This window comes from Balaenoptera borealis (assembly GCF_965194805.1).
Source record: "Balaenoptera borealis genome assembly, chromosome: 3".
Classification (NCBI taxonomy): domain Eukaryota; kingdom Metazoa; phylum Chordata; class Mammalia; order Artiodactyla; family Balaenopteridae; genus Balaenoptera; species Balaenoptera borealis.
Window position 1 is genome coordinate 182,283,369 of NC_138866.1, and position 26,337 is coordinate 182,309,705.

Sequence of the window (26,337 nt, forward strand, 5' to 3'; positions counted from 1 at the left end):
TGGAAAATCCTCAACATTTGTAATTACACCACATACTTCTAACTAGCACATTGGTCAAAAAAAAGGAGGGCTGATTAAAAGATGTTTTGAAGTGAATCACAATAAAAACACATCAAAATTTCTGGGATATATGTGAAGCAGTGCTTAGGCAAATCTTTAAATGATCTAAGTGTCCATCTTAAGAAGGGAGAAAAAGATCAAATGTAAACGAAAGTAAGTAGAAGGAAGGAAATAGTAAACAAAAGAACAGAAATTGATAAAATAGAAAACAGATAAACAACAGAAATAAACAAGGAAACCAAAAGCCGGCTCGTTGAAAAAAACGATTAAACCTCTAGCTATCCTAATCAAGAAAAATAAAGAGGAAACACGTTACTAAGTATAATGTCAGAATTGAAAGAGGGGACATCACTACAGATTCTACAGAAATTAAAAGCATATAGAAAGAATATTACAAGCATCTTTTGGACATAAGTTTGACGACTTTGATGAAATGGATACATTCCTTGGAAGGCACAAATTATGTAATGAAATTGACTTTGGAAGAAGGATAAAATTAGAGTAGCACCATATCTATTAAAGAAGTTATATTCCTGGTTAAAAACCTTCCCACACAAACAAACCAAACCAAAACCAAAAGAACTCCAGGCATGGAGAACTCCAGAACATGTTTTAACTGATGAATTCTATCAAACATTTGAAGGAGAAATAATTCAGAAAATAAAAGAAAAGGAAACTCTTCCCAACTCATTTTAGGACACTAGCATTATGCTAACTAACATCAAAACTAGGTGAAGACATTACAAGAAAAGAAAACTATAAACAAATGTCCTGCATGAACATAGGTGAAACATTTTGTTAACAAACCATTAGTAAGTCAAATCCAGCAGGATATAAAAAAATGAGTTTATTCTAGGGATGCAAGGTTGGTTTAACATTGGAAAATTCACTAGCGTAAGTTCATCACTTTAACGGAAAAAAGCTATATGATCCTGTCAGTAGTTACAGGAGAAAGCATTGGCGTACAGTCAACAGTCATTTGTGATAAAATCTGTCAGGAAACTAGAAACAGAAGAGGATTTTCTTAACCTGACAAAAGACATCTACATGTAACTTCTAGCTGAAGTCTTATTTAATGTCAAAAGATGGAGTACTTTCCTCCTAAGACAGGACACAAGGCAAGTATGCCCATCTTCTCCATATATGTATCTAATACTGTAATGGAGACCCCAGCCAGTGTAACAGGCAATAAAAAGAAACAAATGACATACACATTGGCAAGGTAGAAATAAAAGGTCTTTATTTGCAGACAACATGATCATGTATAGAGAAAATGCTAAGCAATCTCTAAAAAGCCACTAGAATTTGTCATTGAATTTAGCAAGCTTGCAGGACGCAAAGTAGATACACAAAATCAGTTGTATGTATATATACCAGCAATGAAAAATTAGAAATTGAAATTTAAAATTTATATCAAAATACAAAGGACCTATAAAAACTAAAAAATGTATTTACAAGAACAATATTGGAAGGTTTTTAGTACCTAATTTCAAGACTTCCTCTACTTTTTAAAGCTCCTCTTTAAAGCTGCGGTGATCAAGGTAGTGTTGGCCTAAGGTAAACATCTATATCAATGGAATAGAATAGAGAATCCAGAAATAGACCCACACATATATGGTCAGTTGATTTCTGACAGTCGTGCCAAGTTAATTCAATGGGGAAAGGATAGTCTTTTTTAACAAATGGTACTAGAACACGTGGATATTAAATGTAATAACATTAACCTCAACTCTTACTTCTTCTAGATATAAAAATAACTTGAAAAGAATCATGGATCTAAATATAAAAGACTAAAGCTATAAAACTTCAAGAAAAAATTACAGGAGAAAATATTCGTGAACTTGGGATAGGCAAAGATTTCTTGGGGCCCAAAAAGCATGAACCATAAAAGAAAAATTGACAAATGGGACTCCATCAAAATTTAAAACTTCTATTCTTCAAAGACATCGTTAAGAAAATGAAAAGGTGATCTTTAAACAGAGAGAACATATTCACAATACATATACCTGACAAATGACTTGTAGCCAGAATATATAAAGAACTCTTACAGCTCATTAAAAAGACAACCCAGTTAAAAATCTAGGCACAAGAAAATAATGAATGCAGCACAGGAAAAGGTGTTCAACATCATTAGACATCAGAAAAATGCAAACCAAAACAATGAGATACCATTGTATATTCATCAGAATAGCTAAAATTAAAAATTAAAAGAACAAGTGTTAGAATGGAACTTTCATATATTGCTGGTAGGAAAGTAAAACGATAAAACTGTTTAAACTGTTTGGCAGTGTGTTATAAAGTTAAACATTTACCATAACATACAACAATTTTACTACTAAATATTTACCTAAGAGAAATGATAACATATATTTACACACATACTTGTACATGAATGTCCATAGCAGCTTTATTCATAATAGCCTCAAGCTGGAAGCAACTTAAATGTCCATCAACTAGTGAATGGATGAACACATTGTGGCATATCCATGTAATAATATACTACTCAGCACTTAAAGGGAACAAAGTACTGATACATATAACAGCATGAATGAATCTCAGAAACATTATGCTGAGTTCAATAAGCCAGACACAAAAGAACACAAACTATGATTCCATTTACTGCCCACAATTATTATACCAGAAAAGCTGCTAAAAAACCCCAAAATAAACAGATTTAATCTATAGTGACAATAAACAGACATGTTGTCTGCAGCTGAGGATGGAGTGTGATTGACCTGGATGGGGCTCAAGGGAACCTTTTGGTTTGATCAATGTGTTCTATATCTCTACAGTTTGATTAACCAGGATGGGGCTCAGGGGAAACTTTTGGTTTCATCAGTGTGTTCTATATCTCGACTATGGTGGTGATTATATGGATATATGTATATGTTTGTAAAATTCGTTGAAATGTACACATTTTACCTCAATAATGTTGTTTTGAAAAAAATTCCAAAAATTTGAACGTTATTTTACTAACAAAACATTAACTTCTGTCTAATGTTAGAAGACCTCTCTGGGTAAGGCTGAAACTGAGTTGACCCGAAAATTCCATTTAGGTAAATCAGTATACACAATATAAATAAAAATACATGAATTAAATATCCTTAAACAAGGAAAGAGAGTAGATGGATTCTCAGTGTAGTTAGCCTATGATTTGATGTATTGGAATGGGACCCTAGCATCCTTAAAATTCATTGATATACCTTTCTAATTTCTTTAATTGATATTTGGTAGTGTCTCTGGCACTAAGAAGAATCCAGCTAAAATGAGGTAATTAGGGCTTCCCTGGTGGCGCAGTGGTTGAGAATCTGCCTGCCAATCAATGCAGGGGACACGGGTTCGAGCCCTGGTCTGGGAAGATCCCACATGCCGCGGAGCAACTGGGCCCGTGAGCCACAACTACTGAGCCTGCGCGTCTGGAGCCTGTGCTCCGCAACAAGAGAGGCCGCGATAATGAGAGGCCCGTGCACCGCGATGAAGAGTGGCCCCCGCTTGCCGCAACTAGAGAAAGCCCTCGCACAGAAACGAAGACCCGACACAGCCATAAATAAATAAAAATAAATAAATAAAAATTTAAAAAAAAAATGAGGTAATTACGTATACTCTCCTCTTGATTTTGTTTTATTGTTCTTTTCATTTTTTTAACCAGGAAGAATATGTAGACGATACTCCAGTGTCTCTTACAATCTGTTTTTCCTGTTAGGACTAGAACCCCTAGATTTTACCTGAGCGCATACGTGGCTGCCCATCTGGAAACTACATTTCTCTGCTTCTCTCGCAGCAGGGTGTGGCTTTGGACTAATGCGAGGTGACTGGTGATGTGTGTAAGGTTACCTCATTAAGGACAAGCTACCTGCCCTAGACTTTCTCTTTTCTCTTTCTGCTGCCGGGGGTGTTACATCAGGTATAGCAGCCACCTTAGGTCTGGAGATGGAAGCCACGTGGAAGCTGATAGAGTTAGCTTGGGTCCCTGAATGATCTTGTGACGCACACCTCCCCCTGCACCCCGCATTGTGACGTGAAAAAGAAAAATCTCTAACTGTGGCTACTATATTTTTGAGTCCTTTGGTTATGGTAGAAAGTTTATACCCTAATACAAAATGGAAAGCATTTAAGACTTTTAAGTTTTTCTCTGTGTACTGTTTGGCCATAGCCAGTATATTGTGGTGTGTATTCTCATCTATTTATTTATTTATTTAGGCTGCATTGGGTCTTTGTTGCCGCGCGCAGGCTTTCTCTGGTTGCGGCGAGCAGGGGCTACTCTTTGTTGCGGTGCGCGGGCTTCTCATTGTGGTGGCTTCTCTTGTTGCAGAGCACGGACTCTAGGCGCGCAGGCTTCAGTAGTTGCAGCATGTGGGCTCAGTAGTTGTGGCATGTGGGCCCTAGAGTGCACAGGCTTCAGAAGTTGTGGCGCATAGGCTCAGTAGTTGTGGCTCACGGGCTCTAGAGCGCAGGCTCAGTAGTTGTGGCACACAGGCTTAGTTGCTCTGTGGCATGGGGAACCTTCCCAGTCCAGGGATTGAACCCATGTCCCCTGCACTGGCAGGCGGATTCTTAACCACTGCGCCACCAGGGAAGTCCCTGATATGTATTCTCAATTAAAATAATTTCTAAAATAGCATATGATTTCATGCCAAGAGTTCTCTTTGATCCAGTAGTTATTTAGAAGACTGTTTCTCCAATTTACAAGTTACTTTTAAAATTTAGGTACTAATTAGTAATAAATTGATACACAACATTCTGCTTTTCTAATTTTTAAATGTCTTCGTGGACTAATTTATGATCAGTTTTGGTAAAGTTCTACAGACCTTTTTAAAGAATTTGCCTTCTTTGTAAGATACTAAAATATTTATTTATTATGTTGTTTAACTTTTCTATAATTATTTTTTATCTGATCTCAAAGGTTTAAATATGTAAATCAGTGATTTCTTCCCTTCATTTTTCTTTATATTTCTCTCTTTTTTTGTTTTGCTTTGTGTGTTCATGTATTATTAACTGTCACTATCTCAATTGAGGATTATACCTTTTATCAGGATAATATCACTTTTTTCCTAATTTATGCCTTGTGCTTTGTGTTTTAGCTGACATTAATATTGCTACTTTAGTTTATATTTCCCTATGTATCTGTGTACTTCTTATAGTTATCCTTTCTTTGTCATTTCTTTTAGATATGTTTTCTATAAGTGGAGCATAGTTGGATTTCATAGTTGGATTTTTTAACCTAATGGGAGGAACCTTTGTCTTTTAACAGGTATTTTAAGTCATTTATATTTATTGTCAAAATTGATCTTTAATTGGTTTTATTTCATTGATCTTGTTTCTTTTATACAAGTCTTTTATTTTCCATTGTGTTTTGGGCTTTTTGCTATTTGATTTAAAGTTTATCTTTGTTTAATTTGGTTTTGAATTTTGCCTGCTTTGAAATCTGCTGCTGATTATTTTTAAGTTTTTTTGAAACCTTAAATCTATGTAATACCTATAATTAAGTCAAGAATGAGATGGTATCTTTTGTTTTCCCTCAGTAGGAAATGAGAAATTTAATAAAGTTTTACTTATCTGCTTCTCAGTTTTCATTGATATCTAAGATTTTTATCTCAGAATATTATTAAATTGTAATTTAAAATAATTTGTAAAATATTTTCATTAATTTTTATAGCTATAGAAATTATGAAAACCCTAAGATTGTCACAACTTTAAATAAATTACCATGTTTTCCAAGTATATATCAAAGTGAACCTTAAGAAAGTCATTAAAAATATGCTATTGTGCCATATTACATTACTTCTCATTATTTTCTTGACCTATTTCTGTATTATATCTTAAAAAGACACTTCTTATTATTGCCCACATTCAGGCCCTTTCCCTTCTCATTAGACTGGGAAAAAAGAAGAAATAGTCAAATTAAAGTTAATGTATCAGATTTTGTATTTGGTGTTTGCAATGGCAAAGTATAAGATTCAGAATATGTTTGGGATTATTGAATTAATGTATTTTATGGTGATGGGTAGGGAAACATTACCAGTTACTTACGAGTAAGCTTGTTTTCTGAGATGTCCCTGTCAATTATGGTATCAGGTGGCACAGGGCATGGCATTTACATTCTCCTTAATGTTTGCTCAGTGTCAGAGGCTGTCCTTTTGCTTTGAGTCCCTGATAGAGTATTATCCCTACCTTGGATGCTTCTAGTCGTGTGCCCTTCTCAAGTGGGCGTCATCTCCATTCCCTCACTATAATAAGGGTGCTTGTGTACAGGGCTTTCCCATTTTTTTCAGAATATACTTGAGGACTATTTATGGAAGCGGCTCTTAGAGGACCCGCAGCCTTGTCTTGGAAACAGTGTGGAGGAAAGAAGCCTGTAGCAGTTGCAAGGGGTAATATCTTTAAGAAAACAGTAATGTGGCTAAGTCACTTTGAACTGGAAGGCTTGCCTTTATTTCTCATATTTTTTTAGCAGTTAATTATGTAGCTGGACTACCAAAATTCAGGGAGTGAGGGGAAGCTGAGAATTGCGGGTCAGGGTGAAGTTCTCGGCCAGAGACTCCTTTCCGTGTGGCGTGTGGAAAGCAAACGGGCTGAGGAGAATGCAGGAGGACCGTTAGTCTTGCTTTGGTCCTCTGTTTTCCTTTGTGACCATGGCAAACGTCTCAGCGCTTCTGGGCCTCAGGCGGGGTCTGTGCAGGGAGAGTGGTGACTGTCCAAGATGCTTTCTCACTTTAAAACTCCACGCCTGACCAGGGCACCAGGGGTAGCAAGGGAGTTTCCATCTGACAGCACTTTTATTTATTTCGTTTAAGCAAAGAAGTTAGCTTCATTTCATCTTGGAAAGTCAAGATAAATAAATCACTTCTCTTACCACCTTGAGTAAGGAGAATTGGAAGGATCATATGTGACTCATGTATTTGTGCTCCGACCTGACGTTAGCAAGTGACACCCGTTGTGGTGGACTGTCCCACCATAACACCTGGAAGTAATCTGGTAAAAGAATGACTCAGAGGAATGTGAAATCACCATTTTTTCCCCTGAGAAAACTAAGATATTTATCTAGACTCCCAGAAGGTTCTTGCCTTTTTCCCTGGGATGTGTGCATGTTTTGAGATTGAGGGTCCTGGGAGGTAGGCCCGCTGTGCGACCTTCAGCCAGGCATCAGACTGAAGGTCACGCCGAAGATCTTTCATTGATGAGGTCCTGAGTGGTCCAAAGGCTGCTTGCACTGAGTTTGTGTTTCATGAGGTCAACAGTAGGAGGCCGCCCAAACGGGCTTTTTGTCCTAAGCTGAGCTGGGCATGGTCACAAGCAGGGTGGGCAGAGAGCGTTTTCAGATCATGAACCTGTCACAGTTGTGGAAGAGCGAGGGCACAGTGCTGACTGAGTGGAATCTGTACAGCGGTCAGAGGACGACTCTTTCTGAAGAGGGGCTTTGTTCTGGCAGGTTCTGGAGGATGATTCCCGACAAAGGCTCCATCCAGAGCAGCGTGGAAAACAGATCATTGCTTCTTTTCTCTATAGTCATCACTTTGAGGACTACAAAGTCATTGAAAAGTTTTATTTCCTGCTCTATCAAGAGCTTCTAGGGGAAAAGAAAAAAGAGAATTGTTTCATTTCAGAAATGCATTTTGTTTCAGTCAATAAAAAGTTGCTGTGAATAAGTCAAAATAAAATGCAAAATAAATTCAAAACATGGATGAAAAAAGTAGGTGGTAGGCTTTTATTAACTGCCAGAGTGAGGTAGGCCCTTCTAGGGATGCAGAAACCAACACTCAGTAACCTCTGTTCTCAGGAACTGAGCTTGAGTGAGGCAGACAGATAGATGGCTAATACTTACTATGTTTCATTTGGTTTTTTTTTTTTTTAATAACTTGGGGTTTGTGTTTTTTTTTTTTTTGGCTGTGTTGGGCCTTCGTTTCTGTGCATGGGCTTTCTCTAGTTGTGGCAAGCAGGGGCCACTCTTCATTGCGGTGCGCGGGCTTCTCACTATCGCAGCCTCTCTTGTTGCGGAGCGCAGGCTCAGTAGTTGTGGCTCATGGGCCTAGTTGCTCCGCGGCATGTGGGATCTTCCCAGACCAGGGCTCGAACCCGTGTCCCCTGCATTAGCAGGCAGATTCTCAACCACTGCGCCACCAGGGAAGCCCCTCAGTTGGGTTTTTATAGACCAGCTACTCTATGCAAGACACCGCACTAGATGTTGAGTCTACAAGGCGAGGTAGATAGAGTCCCTGTTCTCAAGATATTTAGAGTCCAGAGTGAGATGCGTCACCAGGCGTGCAGAGCACCAGGTACACGGAGGCATATAGGAAGACATCAGTAATTAGAATGCACAGGCGAGAATACGCAGGTGACTTTGAACTTGCGCCAAGAACTAAGCAGTCTCAAGGCACCGATTCCTGCAGCGGTTGCCGTAAGCTGTGCTTATTAACATTCTGGCCCCAGAGCTACACCTTTCTGACGTTAAGAATAATAAAAATAGCCAAGAATCGTACAGTGCTTGACTCAGTGTCAGGCACAGTCTAGTACTTTACACATAACAACTTATGTAATCCTTGCAACAGTCCTATCAGGTAGTGTTAATATGAGACCAGAAACTGAGGCCCAGAGCAGGTGGGTAACAGCTAGCCTGCGGTGGGTCACCACGGTGCTAGGTTGAGGCTTCTAGAATCAAGGAAACCAGCTACAGGAGGAGCCATTGTTCTGAGGTTTGCAGATATGGCAGCTTAACATTAATGAGCCCATAGCTGAGCGTCTGGGAGAAAACAGTTGTTGATACATGTGCTTTTCATTTGCTAGAAATAAAGCTGTACATTGTTGTTGTTGTTGAAATTGCCCTATACTAGCTATACATTATATCTAGAATTTTTATTTGAAATTATAGGAAAATAACTTTTGATCAAATAGTATTACCCGTTTATTTACAGAGAAGGGCTTTCTTGAATTATAAATATATCTAAAAGAGATCGTACTGCTTCCTGCAAACACCGACTCCACAGCTCCTTGAGGTGGAGATTTCTATTCAGCCTAATGTCCTCCTGGTCAAGTAAGAGGCTGCTTTCTCTACCTCTCATCTGTTGAAATGTCTGTCCCTTTTTACAGTACCGGAGGTCTTTAATTTATAAGCTGGATTTGTAAATTGCAGGGGTCCAGGCCCGTTGGGCCTGTGGCTTCCCTTGGTGCGTGAACCACAGGAGGCCTGCTATTTGCTGCTTTGAGGGAGTTCATAAGAGCTTCTGTGACCTGGTTTGCCCACAGTTTATAGGCTCACATCCAGGTGATCTGAAGGAAGAAGAATGGGGTGAAAAAGTCAAAGTTATGGTTGTGAACGGGAAGGAAAGTTAGAATTTTAAAACCAGCATCAAAATGGTACAGACAAGAATTAGAAGTTAGGAAGGGCCTAGGAGGAGAGGTTTTTAATTAGAGCCACCCTCAAGACATTGGAAATTGTTGTGATGGTTTTAAATAGGCAACCCCTTTGGCCTTAAAAAGAATCGGCAACTTGACTTTCTGTATGTGGTTTATGAAATGTAAACACACACAGAATTCAAGGGGAGAAGGTGATCTTTCAGTGTAAAACTGTTTCGATTTATGGCTTCCTGGACATTGAAAGCCTCCTTGCACCTTGATTAAATACATTGAGTGGTTTTAAACTTAATAAAATTGTAAGGAAGGTTCTTTTTGTTTTCTTTTTGCACAAGCAGGTATTTTCAGTGTAACGATCAGGAAGATGAGGAAGATTATTGAAGGCAGTCTGTGACATAAAGCTTGAATGGTATTACTAAATAAAGAAAAGGAGCTTTAGACCTCTTTTTGACTCTATCTACAAATAAAATAAACTTTTTCATGTAATACTGAAATCAACTATGCAATCGAAGAAGCTTATTAAGATAATACTTTGTGTAAATCTATTTTCTACTTTGCTTTACTAAAAATTTTATTTATAGAAGGAATACATAAATACCCTTCTTCTGTTTTTTTTAAAAAAGCCTTACAAATCAAAAGGATTTAAAGGGATTAAAGTTCCCTTTGACCATCACGGTCCCTGGGTCATCATTTTGCCTTTTATTCTTCCAAATCTTGTTCTGAATACTTACATGCATATATTTGTATGCCTAGAACAGGTATTTATGTTTTGTTTAGATGTTAAAAAATAACCCACAGAGGGACTTCCCTGGCAGTCCAGCGGTTCAGACTCCGCATTTCCAGTGCAGGGGGCGCGGGTTCGATCCCTGGTTGGGGACTAAGATCCCACATGCCACAGTGTGGCCAAAAAACAAAAACAAAAAGACCCCATAGAATGTATTGTTATGCTGGTTCACTTAAATATGACCTTGCATTATATCTTTTGTTTTTAATAGTTCAGTAATGTTACTGACTGCAGCTGATATTTACTGAGTAGTTATTATGTGCTAGGTAAGATGTTTAGCATCTTTCATATAATTTTGTCTCATAATCTTCATAATAAGCTTCAGAGGTGAATAAAAATCATTGACTTTACATGAGTAAAATTCCACCTTCATTATGTCTCACATTTACATTAAATTACTAATGCCAGTAGTTCCATCATTCTTTAAATAAGGCTTCAAAAATAAAACATTTGGAATGATTTTTTTAATTGCTAAGAATGTTAACTCTTAGTTCTGTTAGATTTGTTGTTCCTGTGCCGTTGGCCTCTCCACCCAGCCCTGGGAGTGAGTGTCTCTGCTGAGCCAGAAGGCTGGGAATGTGCTCACCTTTTAGGCGTGAACAGGTAGGATGTGTCATGTATGACTCATTCTAAATGAAGAACAGACAACCCCAGACATTTCCTCAGTAGTTAATGATTTTCAGAGTCCATGCCTGTGATGATGTCCTTATTTGGGGGACGGTTACACGATACAGGTCCTAAGTGTGAGCAGGTTTGTTTTTGAAAGATGCTTTTCACTGTGCTCTTGGCCATTCCGGTCTGAGGAAGTAAAGGCTGCTGTCATAGGAACTCTGATTGTTTTTATGGGAATTGGTAGAAAAGGAGTGATGTTGGGTAGGTTGAGAGAAAAAAAGATTCTGCTTATTATGTGTACTCTGATTTTAGAGTTTGGATGAAGATATTTTCAAAATTTCCTGACAAAGTAGAAAGCTTTAATGTCTGGGACAGCTGTCAGAAGAGTTTAGATCTCAGCTCTGCTGCTCAACTAGCTGGGGAACCTTGTAAAAGCCACTTTATGCTGTTTCAATCAAATGATAATAATACCCACTTAATAAAATTGTGGGGTGGAATTAACGTAAAGTGCCTTGTACAGTGTGAAGCACTGTATGAATGTGCAAATATTGGGTGATACTCTTACTATTTTCATCATCGGAACTGTTGTCAAGGTCGTCTGCAGTTTGCCTCTTTTACTATTGCCTCTGTCCTGAGAAATTAACCTGCTTTCCTCTGTCCTTTATTACATGGAAGGGAGTACTGTAACAGAGCTCTGTGATCTTCAGAATAGCAAAAGGGGCCCTACTGCTGAATCACTGAACAACTGTTGAAGTACAGCCAGCATTTCTTCAGGCCTAATGTAAGAACTGAAAAGATCATCTACAGTAACTCAAGAAGCAGAGATATGCCAAAGGTCCCAATAAATATCATTTCATTGTCACCAGTACATAGTGTTTGTAGATGTATTTGGCCTTTTTGTCTTCAAGAGAAAAGTAAACAAGTATTAATTAATATCTGTCTATTTAGGAAAGTGTTTGTTACTAAATTCTGTTGCTGTGGGACCTGGTTTGAAAAAAACCATCAGAAATTATCTTGTGTTCTGGCTTCTTTTTGGTTATAATACTTAAATTATTCTGAAATCTCAAATAACATTCAAAGAAGGTATGAAGTTTTTATGCTTATCAGGAGGAGACATGGGTTAAAGTGATTAAGAGGCCTTCCAAGTAAGCTCTCATTTCCAGATGAGGAGATAGCGCCCTTGAGTTTCCGTGTGGTCCACGCGGTGATGGGGAACTGATCGTTGCTTGGGAGCCCAGTCAGAAGTCTACAGTTGAAATCTCAGTTGCTGTTTGGGTGACGTGCCACCCACTGTACAGAGTCACTACTGGCGCAGGTTGTCTCCTGGGGAAGCCATGTGTGCTTTGGAGGAGGCACATGCTGAAAACAGAGCAAAACAAAACAAAAAAAATCTTTGGTTTCGTTATTCCTTCTTCTGGATAGTTCTAAAAAACTAACCCCTCTTCTGGATAGTTCTAAAAAGCTAACACCTCTTCTGGATACTTCTAAAATGCTAACCCTTCTAACTTTCATTGGTGGTTTGCTTTGTCATCTCTGTATTCACTTTCATTTATTTCTTGACCTACTGTCTATGGCAAACCATCTCTATCCTGCTTATACCAAGGGAAAAAGTGAAATCTTGTTTCAGAGTGACCTATAAAATTCTATTCCGTATTTTAGACTTAGCCCACTGGAGGATATCACTTTCTTCTTCAGTTTATTTCACTACCCCACCGTGCCCTTACCATCCGAGCACCACGGGGTTGTTTGTTTGTTTGTTGTTTTTTTAATGACTCTCACGCTCACCTATTTATAGTAACTGAGCATTTCCGCCTTCCCGGAGGCAGCTGTGGCGAGAGTAGCTTGTTTTCTTGAGATGGGAGCCAGCGGGCCTCTGAAGGGGTCCAGGGTCTGCACAGTCACACTTGCTTCTCCTTGACTAGCAGCTGGAAACATTTTAACTTGCCTTGACTATCCCTAAGCAGCTCTTTAAAAACAGAATAGTTTACAGTCAGTTGAATTCTCTAAGCTTCTGGCTTACAATACTGAAAAAACTACATAGAGTAGATAACGGATGGAGTAAGAATTTCTGATTCGTTTGCATATTATTTATTGTGGAAAGAATGTTTTCCCTACAGACTGACAGGGAACAAGATGTTTAAACATAAGCCAGGGCGGAGACCTGTTTGTTTGGTCAGCTTCAGAGAAGCCACGTTTCCCTACTTATGAAGAGTCTGCCAACTCTTCCATCCTCGCCGCCCCCGCCTGATTCTCCACGTTTCCTTGGGATTTTTACTTAGGCCTCTTGTTGGATAAGGCAGTGATAGAGTGCCTACGTGGCAATCAGAAAGGCTACGGGCTTTTTTCTGGAGCAGCATGATTTTATCATGTCAGTATGAGTTTATGCTGTGTGTGTGTGTCTATGTGTGTGTGTGTGTGTATAAAATGGCTTTTTCCCAGTCCCCTTCTGCTGTTGGCTTGTGTATTCGCATTGCTGGGTGGCAGCAGGACCCCATTTATCACAGGCGGTAGGAGCGGGTACGGAGATATGAAAGGGTTACTGTTCACATTTCCTGTGTGATTCCCTCTGATCTTACTGAGCTGTAATTCCTTTCTTGATGTTAAACATTCCCAGGCTCCTATAACCTTCTCGCCGGGTTGCACTAGCCAAGTTTGTCCCAGGTGATCATGTAGGCGGACCTCCTGTTTTTAAAGATTAGAAATCACTCCTTCGTCCGTGAGATAGGCTACATGCTCATTACTTTTCAATCCCAGAAGAAATCCCTTTGATTTGAAACAAGAACAGAGCACTAACATATTAGTTTTAAAATTCACATTTAGCAGCCAACGATCAAATTTGCTGTCAAATTAATTGTGTAGATTTAAAAATCTGCCGATTGCTGGTTTAGAGAATTTCGAGGTAAATGAAAGCCCGTTGATCTACTGAAGACTTACGTTCTTCCTTCGAAAAGCACACTTGAAAAATGGGTTCTGATTAGAAAAGGGTACATTTTGATGCCACTGCCTTACTTTTAGCTTACGTGATTGGTAGTGTGTTTTAAGTTGCCTCAGATGTAAAGCTGCTTAGCTGAAACGGCAACATTTCTGCTTCAATTCAGTTCAGGAGGTTGTATCTGAGCATAGGGAGATACTTATTTTCTACTTTTTCTCTGGTTTTTAAAGTCTATAGCAGCTCATTTTTATTCCACAACTTTTTAAATATACATTTCTGTGGTTGGCAAAAGGTTTTCTATTTTTGCCTTTTCCCCTTAAGTTTTGGGAGAAAATGTTACGCTCCTGTGAAGCATCTGTATGTGTCAGTGGCTGCTGATGAACTGGTGGGGACACGGAGTACCTATTCCAGCACTGGCCTCCTCCAGGTAACGAGCTGCCCTTTAGACACAGCCCTGGGTAAGTTTGCTCGTGTTGTTTAGAGCACATTGCCACGTACCCACCCATCAACTTGGGAACCTAAGGGTTTGGGGATGGATAGAATCGAAACAATGTCTCTCTGAAGGAGTTTCTAGAATAATAACTTAAGTTTGCTGGCGAAAGCTATTTACATGGCTTAAAGCAGTGAGATAAAATATTTTTTATGCACCCTGCCGTGTGTAATATGGTTTTCCATGAAGGTGGATGGAGGAATTTTTAGATTGATTCTGTTTGAATCTGCCTTAGGGGGTCAGCGTGCCTGTTGATATTTCTCATTCCCTTTTAGTTCCCCAGTGCCTGAGACAGCCTGTCACACAGGTGGCTTTCGGTAGAGGCTTGTTTGAATGAATGAAGTAGATTACGTTTGTAGATTCTGAAGTGTTCCGTCTGTGCATTATTAAGCATGTGTCTAACAATGTAACCCTCTCTCCTCTTACTACTTGGTCATAGAGAAAAAGGACATTTAGTATTAAATTACTTAAATTATAGATAGTCTGTTAACATTTCCTGAGACCAGTAAGCCCATTTATTATTCTCATGATGGGAAAATGGTTATATTTTCTCCCATATCATTATTCCTAGGGCCCTCATAAAGCACTCAATGGTAATGTTAATTAGTGGACAAATACTCACAGATACTTAGAGAAGGCCGACATACACAGCATTGTGCCTGGTACTGTGCGTTCTCCAAAGATGTGTGTGACTTTGGTCCTACCACCTGGAGTCCAGACTTCTCAGCAAACAGGATCTGTACACTGGTCAGTTAAACAGCAACTTAAGGTCCATAAAAATGATTATGGGCTATGTGAGAGGCCTGAACGAGAATCAGGTGGCTTAGTGGAGAAGTCATTTCACTTGAGTTAGAGAGCAGTGAGAGATTTCATCAAGGAAGCTTGAGTCAGGCATTAAACTAATAGTTGGGGCTCAGATAAGAAGGAGTGAGGCTCTTTGACATCTATAAATATGGGTAATCATTATCACACTTCGTGTTCCCAACAGTGGTGAAGAAACAGCAACAGGAAACTTAAGTATATGGTGGAGACCTTTCTCCATCGGTGACTTATTTATTCCTTATTTTTTACTGAAGTGGAATTTCAAAACAGCTTCCACCAAGGCCATGCAGCAGCTCTTTAAGTTACCATAAGGACCCACTTCAGTAGGGAGTCCTCCCAAATTTCTCACCCATTTAACATTTCAGCAGAAAGGCAGGAATAAGATACATTGAAAAATTATCATTCATGACTACACGTTGGTAATAGAGGCCCCATCCAATCTCAGTGGCAAGTTTAACAGCTCTCACTGTTGAGTTACATCTTGATTTGAAGTCTAACATATAAGGAGATAGATCCAAATTGACAGTTATTTTTTGCATAGATATTGGTGGTGGTAGTCACTATAGATAAATATAACTTTACAGCAGTTTTTTATTAACCCCTTAAAAGTTCTTCTACAGTACAGCAATTATTACATTGATATCCCAAACTCCTTTAATCCAATTTGTTTTGGTTTTGTAAAGCAAATTTAAAAATGGATAGAATTTTTATTGGGATCCTTGGACTGTATTTCCTTATTATTACTTATTATTAAAAACAAACACTTTAGTGCGTTTAATTTTAGAGCCAAACTTCTGTCTCTAGTTTCATTCTTTTATTGTATAAAACAGCCAAAGGAAGAATTACACAGCAAAGAAATGAAACCAGTTTTTCTAACACAGTAAGGATAGAATCTTAAGATGGTCTGCTGACTTTTTTTTTAGTCTTTTGGCCAGTAGCAAATTTATGTGGCCCTCTGCATTTCTGAATATCCCCATTTGTTCAGCTATATGAATTGAAGTGTGATAATGAAGGGGAAACTATAGCCAGTGCTTGTTTCCCATATTTTTGTGACGATCTCGGCTTTCAAGATATCACTAAGTGATCCACGATTAAAGAGTTTGGTGGTCAGCTAAGTTTATGTAAGGTGAGAGCATTTCAGTGAATATTGATATTTTATTTAACCTAGTATTTCCCAAATATATTTGACTTTGGAAATGCCCACTGCCTGCCTGCCTGCCTGCCTTCCTTTCTTCCTTCCTTCCTTCCTGCGGCTTCCTTCTTTTCTTCCTTTCTTTTTTAAGAACACCTATTAAAATCTCTTGTAGAACAAATTTCAGTAGTTGTCACTATAAACTTTACACACACACACACGCACACATATATATTATTCAGGTCTACTGCTTAGGTCCATTTTCTTCTTAATCTTCACCTTTTCTAGGGCATAGGATGGGATATAGAAGGAAAAATAATAATTTTTAAGTCTTGCTAGCTATTCTGATGTCATGGTTAGTGGGAAAGAGGCTGAGGCTTCTGTCTAAAGCAAGGTATGAGATTTGTCTGATGATTTATTTCAAGAGTTCCTACTCTCTGCATCTTCTATAGCTTTGAACGATCAGTTGACCAAGCGTAACAGAAGTTACCGCTGGTAGGAAGAGTAGGGTGGATTGGAGGTAAAACGAGACTTTCACTTTCTACTATAAATACTTCTGTTTTGTTTGTATTTTTCCATTAGTGTAAATTCCTTTTTTAACCTTAAAGACAAAGGACAAATTAGAAGCTCTCACTAGTTGAGAGAACCTCTATTTTATGCAAGGATTGCTTACTCCAAGCTTTTGTATACACTAGCCTCTGTGGTGTTTTTAAACTCACTTTGAAAAAAGTCAAAAAATTTAAACCATGTTTTCAGAAACAAACTTATTACATGATGGCAAATCTGATTAAAGTTAATATCCCTTGCCCTTACCTCCACTGTATCTTGTACATATTTCTGTTGTTGCTATTAATATACTGCACCGTCATTCTCTATTTACGTGCGAAATGGGGAACTGTGTCTTACTTATCTCTGTATCTTCAGCACCTAACTTTGAACCATCTCGTAAGCATTCAGTAAATGTCTGTTGATGTGGGTGTAGGGAGTGAGGAGGCTTAGTTTCATATTTATTCCTAGGGGAATACATTAGTGATTGTCACTTTCAAATCTTAAGTGGAATATGTTCTTTTAAAAATACCTTTAAAATATCATTTATTTTATTTTTGTGTAACGTAAATAAATACGTCTGTCTTTTCTCAGAATTTAAGATCGTATTCATTAGTGCATATAATGTAAAATAAAATTTAAAATAAATGAATAAAATAACAAAGTTGGAGGACTTTGTTACTTCCCAATTTTAAAACTCACTATAAAGTGACAGTAACCCAGACACTATGGCCTTGGCATCAGGATGGGCATGCGAGTCAGTAGAGTCCAGAAATGAACCTTACATTTTTGGTCCATTGACTTTTGACAAAGCTGCTAAGACTATTCAATAGGGAAAAGGTTCTCTTTTAAACAAATGGTTCTGTGGAAATTGGGTATCCTTATGCAAAAAAATGAACTTCCTCATAAAAATCAACCACACACAAAAATTAACTCAAAGTTAATTATGGACCTAAATGTAAGAGCTGAAACTCTTAAACGTGTAAAAGAAAGCACAGAAGAAATTTCATGGCCCTGGATTAGGCAAAGAGTTGTTAGATATAACACCAAAAGCATGTGACATAAAAGAAGAAATTGATAAATTTGACTTTATTAAATTACAAGCTTTTGTGCTTCAGAAGACACTGTTAAGGAACTGAAAAGACAAGCCACAGAGAAAATATCTTCAAATCATGTCTGATAAAGGACTGTGTCTAGAACATATAAAGAACTTTAACAGTTCAATAATAAGACAAACAACTCAATTTTAAAATGAGAAAAAGAACTGAATAGAGATTTCATCAAACAAGACATAAATGACTAATAAGCACATGGAAATGTGCTCAGCATCATTAGTTAGTAGGAAAATGCACATTTAAAACACAGTGAGATAACGACTTTGTACCCAGCAGGATGCCCATAAGTCAAAAAGACAGACGATATCTAATGTCTAGGATATGGAGAAGCAGGAACTCTCATACATTGTTGGTGGGAATGTAGAACGGTACACCCACCTTGGTAAACAGTTTGGCCAGTTCTTTAAAAATTAAACCAACTTACCATATGCATTAGTCAGGTTCTCCAGAGAAACAGAACGCATAGGATGTGTTTGTATGTGGGACGAGAGTTATTTTAAGGAATTGGCTCACAGGATTGTGGAGGCTTGGTGAGTCCAAAAGCTGATAGGGGAGGCTTGCAGGCCGGGAACTCAGGAAAGGGTTGCAGTTTGAGTCCAAAGCCAATCTGCTGGAAAACCAGGGAGAGTCGACGTTGCTGATGAAGTCTGAAGGCCATCTTCTGGGGAGTTGCCTCTTGTGCAGAGAGGTTGGCCTTTTGTCCTTTTCAGGTCTTCAACTAATTGGATGAGGCCCACCCACATTATGGAGGACAGTCTGCTTTACTCAGAGGCCATCAATTTAAATGTAAATCTCATCCAAAAACACTCTCCCAGAATAAAGTTTAACCAAATATCTGGGCACTGTGCCCAGCCAAGTTGACACAGAGAATTAACCATTACACCATAATAACCCAGCAGTTCCACTTCTCAGAATCTACCCAAGAGAAATGAAAACGTATATCCACACAGACTTGTATGCCATTGTTCATAGTAGCTTTATTCATAATAGACACAAATGAGAAACAATCCAAATGTCCCTCAGCTTTTAAATGGATAAACAAAATGTGGTATGTCCAAACATTGGACTACCATTTGGCAGTTGAAAAAAGGGAAAATACTGATATGTGCTGACACATGGATGAACCTCAAAAATATTATACTAAGTGGAAGAAGCCAAATTCAAAAGACTAAAAATTGTATGATTCCATTTGTAGGAGATGTCTACGTAGAGCAAATCAGAGGAGGTTTGGGAGTGGGCATGGGAATTGACTGTATATGGACTCAAGGGAGTTTGGGAGGGTATTGGAACTGTTCTAAAATTGGGTTTTAGTGATTATTGCACACTTCTGTAAATTGACTAAAACGTCAATGAACTGTACACTTACAGCAGATGAATTTCATGGTATGTAAATTGTATCTCAATACTGTTAAAAAAAAAAAAAAGAGGGGTGACAAAAATGGGACAGATGGGCTAAGGGTAGGACACACAATGCATCTCATAAAAGCTCCTTTATCTGCTTGAGGTGATTCACAGATTTTGCTCCGCACTCTTTAAAGAGACCTCTCCTAAGGTGAGCTGTGTTTTCCAGTGTTTACAAAGTCAAATTTCACCAGCATTTTAGGAGACACCTAATAATCGTACTTCAAAGAGAAGCATATCCTTTCAGTCATGGTGCAGCGCACTCAGCTCTGTCCTCAGCGGTATCCTTGGAGTCAGTAACTGCCAGCGCTCTTCTCCACACCTGTCTCTTAAACCTCCCCTCCGGGCAGTCTAGTGGCTGCACATCAAGGGCAGTTCACAAAACACACCAGCTCTGCTTCGTGAATGGGGAGGTGAGCGTAAGGGGACAGAGCCAAGAACGCTGCTGCTCTTGGGTGGTCCCTCTTAATCCAGACACGCGGTTAGAGAGTAAAGAATGGCTGGACTGATAGACAGATGGCAGTCCTGCAGGAGCTTTCGGTGAAAACTGAGTAACAGGAAGTTTAACATCTCACTCCCTGGCAAGTACCTAGAATGCAGTTGTTCTCAGTTACAGGTTAGATATGGGGCCATTTGCTTTAATAGCCAGCGAGGTGGGGAGTAGGATTGGCATCCTCTTAGGAAAGCTGAGGAGGAAGAGTATTTAAATAGACTGTCTACCACCTGTGAGTAGATGTGGCCTGAAGAAATATGTGCTGATGGGTTATGGTTCTCCCTGAGAAATAATTTTGGCTGTTCTCCAGTGCTTAGACTGCTTAGACCAAGGGCTCATTCTGTCTCTAAAGACAGTAGAATATGGCCATAGACATTAGCTTGGAATGGTGTGCTTTTCATTGTGAATTTTCACAAGTGATGCATGCTTGTTGTAAAACATTTTTAACTATTTAATTCATATGTCAAGTATAGAATATGTAGAATAAAAAGGTAAGGTCTCCTTTCATTTCTCTATTCCCTTCTTAGCTATTTTCCTATATTTAAATATATATTTAAATCGTTTCCAGTTTTTAGCTGTTATGATGCTGCAGTAAACACACTGGCACTGGGCACTCCATTTATAAAAAGATATGAGTGTACACACGCACACACACATACACACGTGTGTGTGTATATATATACGTATATGTTATCACCTTAGTAACAGCTATTACCTGGTCTGTACTTAATAATTTATCTTAATACACCAGTATTTCTTTATGTTCTTTTTAAAATCACTGCTTGAGACTACCGCAGATGGTCTTAATTTTGTATTTGTAATTCTAGTCTTGTTTTAATCATGAGAAAGTGTCTAAATAAGCATTTGTTAAATGAACTACAGGACAACCTGCGTGTGCATCTTTTGGCTTGATTATATGTGAACAGTAGCTTACTTAGTAAGAAGAAAATTGTTGGTTTTAATTGCAGTAGCTTAGTTGAAGTTTATTATGTTTGGAGAATTGTTTTATAGTATCTCTGAGAATGTTGGCCTTTTTATCTCTAAGAAACCATTTTACCTTATAACGAACTTTGCAGATTACTTCTGAATAAGACCTAGGCTTAGGCTTCTGCTTCCAGTTCGGTTGTAGAGGTTAGAGGCAGGACATTGTGGCCCCTGAAATGACCTACGTAAATTACAAAAAAAAAAAAAAAAAAAAAAAAAAATCACTGTTTCAGTGATCTGTTATTACATAATAAATTGCGCCAACACTGAGTGGTTTAAAACAGCAGTTGTGCTGTATAGCTCATGATTCCGTGGGTTGGGAGTTCAGGCGTCTCAGCTGGTTGATTTTTCTATTCCATGTTGCACTGACTGCTATCACTGGATGGTATTCATTTGTAGATGGATTGGCTGCTCTGGAGGACCCAGGATATCTTACTCACATATGTGGTACCTGGAAAAAGGTAGAAGACTGTGTTCACATGATCTTTCTAGCGTAGCCTCCGGGTAGTCAGACTTCTACTATTGTGGCTTGGGACTCCTAGAGAGAATTTTCCAAGAGATAGGAAGGGGAAGGTGCTTTAAGGGAAGGCCTAAAACTGGAAACTGGCCCCACATCACCTCTGCCATATTGTGTTGGTCAAAGCAGTGCCAGAGCCCTCCCAGTTTCCGTGAGATGGGACATAGGCGTGACCTCTCAATGGAAGCGGTAGCAGAGAACTTGTGATCATCTTTAATCTACCACAGTTCACCCTCTGGCCACAAATGATCTTACATTCCTCCTATGTTCAGAATATACTCAACGCCTTCCAAGAATTCCAGAATTCTCATCCCACTGTGGCTTTACCCTCAAGCTTCAGATCCAGGACCTTGTCATTTAAGTCAGGTCCAGATGTGCAGGAAGCTCCTCTGGTGTAGTTCCTCTCAAGAGACAAGTTATTTATTCAACATATAATGGAGAAGCAGGCATAGAATATCTGAAGTAAACATTTCCACTCAAAATCCAGGAAACAAGAGGTACATAGCTTTCACTGATTCATAGTAATTTTGAAATTCTCATGTTGTCCTTTCTTTATTAGGTCATTTCTACTCCCTGGAAATGATTGTCCATGGCTCCTGGCTTCACTCTAGCAATTCTGAGTCACCCAGCTTTTTCTATAAGAAATGGTTCATGTTTACCAACTGGGTAGTCTTTCCAGCCTTGCTTCCTGCTTGTAGAAATTTGAGAGTCCAGAAGCATCTTTTCAGTTTGTTCTCTCTCTGCTCCTTTCAGTCCAATCTGACATAATTCTTTGGAAGACTTTGTGAGATTCCTCTGTATCAAATTATAATCCACTCCGTTAGACAGAAGTCACACCCACATTTGTTTCGAGATATGCTTTTTTCTACTTCAGATTTTGTGTCAAGGCATTAGAAGACGATACCCATAAGATTCTTAGAAGCTTTTCTGTTTGAAAGAGTCCAAAAGGCACACCCTCAAGATTCCTAGAGGCCTTTTATCTAGAAAAGAGAGTCTAAGAGGCACACTCTTAAGAGTCTTAGAACTGAACTAGATACAACTTTAAAGCATTTTGCAGTCTCAATACAGTATTTTGCAGTCACACTCTAGAAATTTTTATCCTGAAACCATGCTTTACTGGCAGAGCCCTAGACTTGATTTTTACTTTGAAGCTATTTCTTACTTTTCTGTCTGGGGAGAATGGGGATGAGAAAATGTTTTATGTTTGAAAAGAGCAAGTCCTGGCTCCTCTAAATTCTGCTTGAAAATGAAACGATTCTTTGTTAGCTCTAAATTCTGCTTGAAGATGGAAGAGTTCTTTTGTGACTCATCTTTCTCTTTGCATTCCATATCATACTTGGCTAAAAGAGACTATCACTTTCAACCTTCTGCCTGGCAATCTCCTTACCCAAGTCTGCCACTTTATTGGGCACATTTTCTCTTTTCTATTTTATGCAGGGAATAGTGTTGCAATTTTTCCACCACTGTGTAAGAGGGCTTGTCATTTCTCCATCTGTTAGCATTTTCGCTAATGTCCTTTAAGCTTTCATTAACAGTATTCTTGAGGCCCTTCCTGTTTCTGCTCACCACCTGGTCCCAAAGCCAATGTCACTATTTTAAGATTTTTATTACAGAGTCCCACTTCCATGTACCAGTATCTGTTATGGTTATCTAACTCTGTAACAAATTACCTAAAAACTTGTAATCTTAGAACAACAACCATTTTGTTGTACTTCACAAACTGTAGGTCAGTGAAAAGGGCAGGCTCAGACGGTGGTTATTCTTCTCCATGTAGCATCAGCTGAGGTTAGTTGGTGGCATTCAGTTGAAGGATGGGCTGGTTTGAAGAGTCCAAGACAGTTTTACTCACATTTCTGATACTTTGACAAGGATCATTCAAAAGCTATTCTTGGTTGGGGCTGTCAACCAGAGTGCCTACACCTAGCTTTTTCAGCATGACAGTCTCACTGTAATTAGACTATGGTGACAATAGCACAAAAGAGAGGAAGGAGGAAATAGGTATCTTCTGTTGTAAAATTCTTATATGTGAAGTGGTGTAATATTATTAGAAGTTAGATTGTGGTAAGTTAAAGCGCTATAGTTTAAGCACCAGAGCAACCACTAAAACTACAAAAGAAACAGGTACATCTAATAAGCCAACAGTGGAGATAAAATGAAATACTAAAAAATATTCAGTTCCAGATAAGGCAAGAAAAAATGGGAAAAGGAAACAAAGGATAAATTCAGGCAGATAGAAAATAGCAAGATGGTTACTTTGAATTCAGTCATATAAATAGTTATATTGAGTATAAATGGTCTAAATGCTCTGAAGGTGGAGCTCATCAGGCTAGATAAAAAAGCAAGACCTACTAACTACATACCGTCCACAAGAAATCCTCTTCATATATGAACACACAGGTCATAAGTAAATGGATTGAAAAAGATATGCCATGCAAACACTAATCATTAAGAAAACTGGACTGGCTGTATTAATACACAACAAAATAGGCTTCTGAACAGGGAATATTACTAGTGATATTGAGAGATATTTCATAATGACAAGAGAATCAATTTATCAAAAAGACATGACAATCCTAAATGTCTATGAGCCCAATAACAGAGCTTCAAAATACTTGAAGCAAAAATTGACAGAACAGAAAGGATAAATAGGCAAAACTACAGTTGTAGCTAGTCTCAAACACTTCTCTCTCAGCATTTGATTTATAAGTAGGCAGACTATTAATAAAAACTAGAATCTGGAACAACACTGTTAACCAGTGGACTTAATTGACATTTATAGAATATTGCACTCAATAATAGAGGAACACACATTCTTTTCAAGTACACATGGAATTTTCATCAAGGTAGATCATATAACAAGTCTCGATAGATTTTAAAAGATTAAAACTATACAGGATATGTTCTTTTACTATTTCTAAATTGAACTAAAAATAAATAGCAATAGAATATCTAGAATTCCTCCCCCAAATATTTAGAAATTAAACAATACACTTTAAAATAAATCATGGTTCCAAGAAATCACAAGAAAAATTAGAAAATATTTTTTAACTGAATGAAAAATGAAAACACATTATATATCAATATTTATGCAGCTAAAACAGTGCTCAGAGGAAAATGTATAGCTTTAAAATACAAACATTAGAAAAGAAGAAAAGTCTAAAACCAATTATCTAAGCTTTCACCTTAAGGAGCTGGAAAAATCAAAGCAAAATGAACCCAAAGTAAGTGGAAGGTAGAAAACAAGAAGTAGAAATCAATAAAATAAAATATTATAAAACAGACAAATAATAGAGAAAATTGATGAAAGCAAAAGCTGTTTTATTATTGTTTTTTACCAGATCAGGGTAGTTGGCCCTCTTTAGTGTCAGTTCAGTGCCTTCCATATATATATTCCTAGATATAAGTGGTTAAAGTTGTCACTGTCTTAGGCTCTAGGCCCAGAAACTGGTGTCTTGTCATATCCACCATATTTTATTGGTCAGATAAGTCAAAGAGATTACCCAAATTCAAGGTTGGGGAGAGACATATATACCCACTTCTCAGTGGGAGAAGTTTTAAAATGTTTGTGTCACTCTTAAGCACAGTCATATTTTTGAAGACCTCAGAGAGCTATGAAAACAAAGAGTGATGAATGAACTGAAATAGCAGAAATGGAGGAGCATGTAGGAGATGAGATTGCTAGCAGTCATCCTTCCCGAGCGTGTTTGCTCAGAACGGACACTGGCTAAGGATCAAGCTTCTATGGAAGTGAAACTATGAGGGGAAAGAGGAACCATGGGAATTTTGATGGTCACATAGTCTGGCATGGTGAACTGGAACCTAGGGAGGCCTCAGACACACAGCTCGTTTTCCCCATAGGTTGTTTGCTGAGCCTGGGGGCGGGATGGGAGGTTGGGAAGTTGAGCTGGAAATATGCAGTGAAGTCTTCTGCAGTCCTGCAGTGCTTAGGAGACAGTCTCCATGTGATGGAGTAGGGTGCAGCTGCAATAAACACACAACTGATTTCACCTTTGAGATGTTTTACACCAGAAGTAAGCTGATTAGATTGAAGGGAGCAGCTTCTCACCCTACCTGTCTAATAGAGGAAAGAATGGGCCCTCACTGGGAGAAGTTAACATCAACCACAGTTTTATGGCTGTTACATTCACAGTATTGATAATAAACTAAAAAGTTATGTGACATGTGAAAAGTAAAAAAAAAAAATAAATAAAAGTTCAAAGAAGAAGGTACAAGAGAAGCAGATCCACCAATGATATAGACTTAAGAGTTACCAAACAAAGATTTTATAGTTGTTGTAAATGTGTTAAAGGAAATAAAGGAAGAGGCTAGCAAAGTGGATGGAAAGATGAACAGTATCAACAGAAAGTTGGGATCTGTCAAAAAATAATCAAATTGATATTCTAGAGCTGAGAAATACGGTATCTGAAATTAAGATTTGAGTTTAAGAGCAAACTAGGCACAACAAAAATAACTAGAACTAGTGAACTAAAGGACAGTTCAGTGGAAAAGAGTACAAGCCCAGAAAGAAAAAGGAATGGAAAGAACAAAACAGGTTAAGAGACATAGGGGATTGAGTCACTTCATCTAACGTACATGTGATTGGAGTTCCAGGAGGAGAGAATGAGCAAAAGCAATATTTGAAAAGATAATGACCAAAGGTTTTCCAAACTGATGAAAGATAGCAACCCACAAGTTCAAGAAGCACAAGAAACTTAGTGAACCCCAAGCAAGATTAATATGAAGAAAACCACACCTAAGTGCAACTTAGTGAAACTTGTGGAAACCAGCTATAAAGAGAAAAATCTTAAAACAGCTGAAGGAAATTAACCACACTACCTTCAATGGAGCAACAGTAAGATTGGTGGCTGATTGTCCTATAGACATTATTAAAATCAGATCATAAAGGAATGACATCCTTAAATTTTAAGTGCAGAAAGGAAAAATATGGCCAACCTGAAACTCTATACCCAGCAAAAATATTTTTTTTTTAATTGAAGGCAAAATAAAGATGTTTTTAGACAAAAGGTGTGACACTTTCTCACAAGTAGACCCACAGTACAGTAATACTAAAGAAAGTTATTCAGTCTGAAAACAAGTAATC

The 26,337-nt window shown here is 38.2% G+C and overlaps 1 protein-coding gene across 16 annotated transcripts in view; it reads left to right on the forward strand.

The window, feature by feature from the left end:
- ZNF438 (zinc finger protein 438) overlaps window positions 1-26,337 on the forward strand; it is a 215,358-nt gene that overhangs the window by 53,129 nt on the left and 135,892 nt on the right. For 5 of the 16 annotated variants that reach the window (XM_082386270.1, XM_082386279.1, XM_082386280.1 and 2 more), the window contains one exon: window positions 5,229-5,311. The exons of 10 other annotated variants lie outside the window; for them this stretch is intronic. The gene's annotated coding sequence lies outside the window, so the exon portion shown is untranslated. Of the gene's footprint in view, window positions 1-5,228; window positions 5,312-10,692; window positions 10,796-26,337 lie in introns of those variants that run through there. One more of the 16 variants, XM_082386277.1, reaches the window with a different exon arrangement.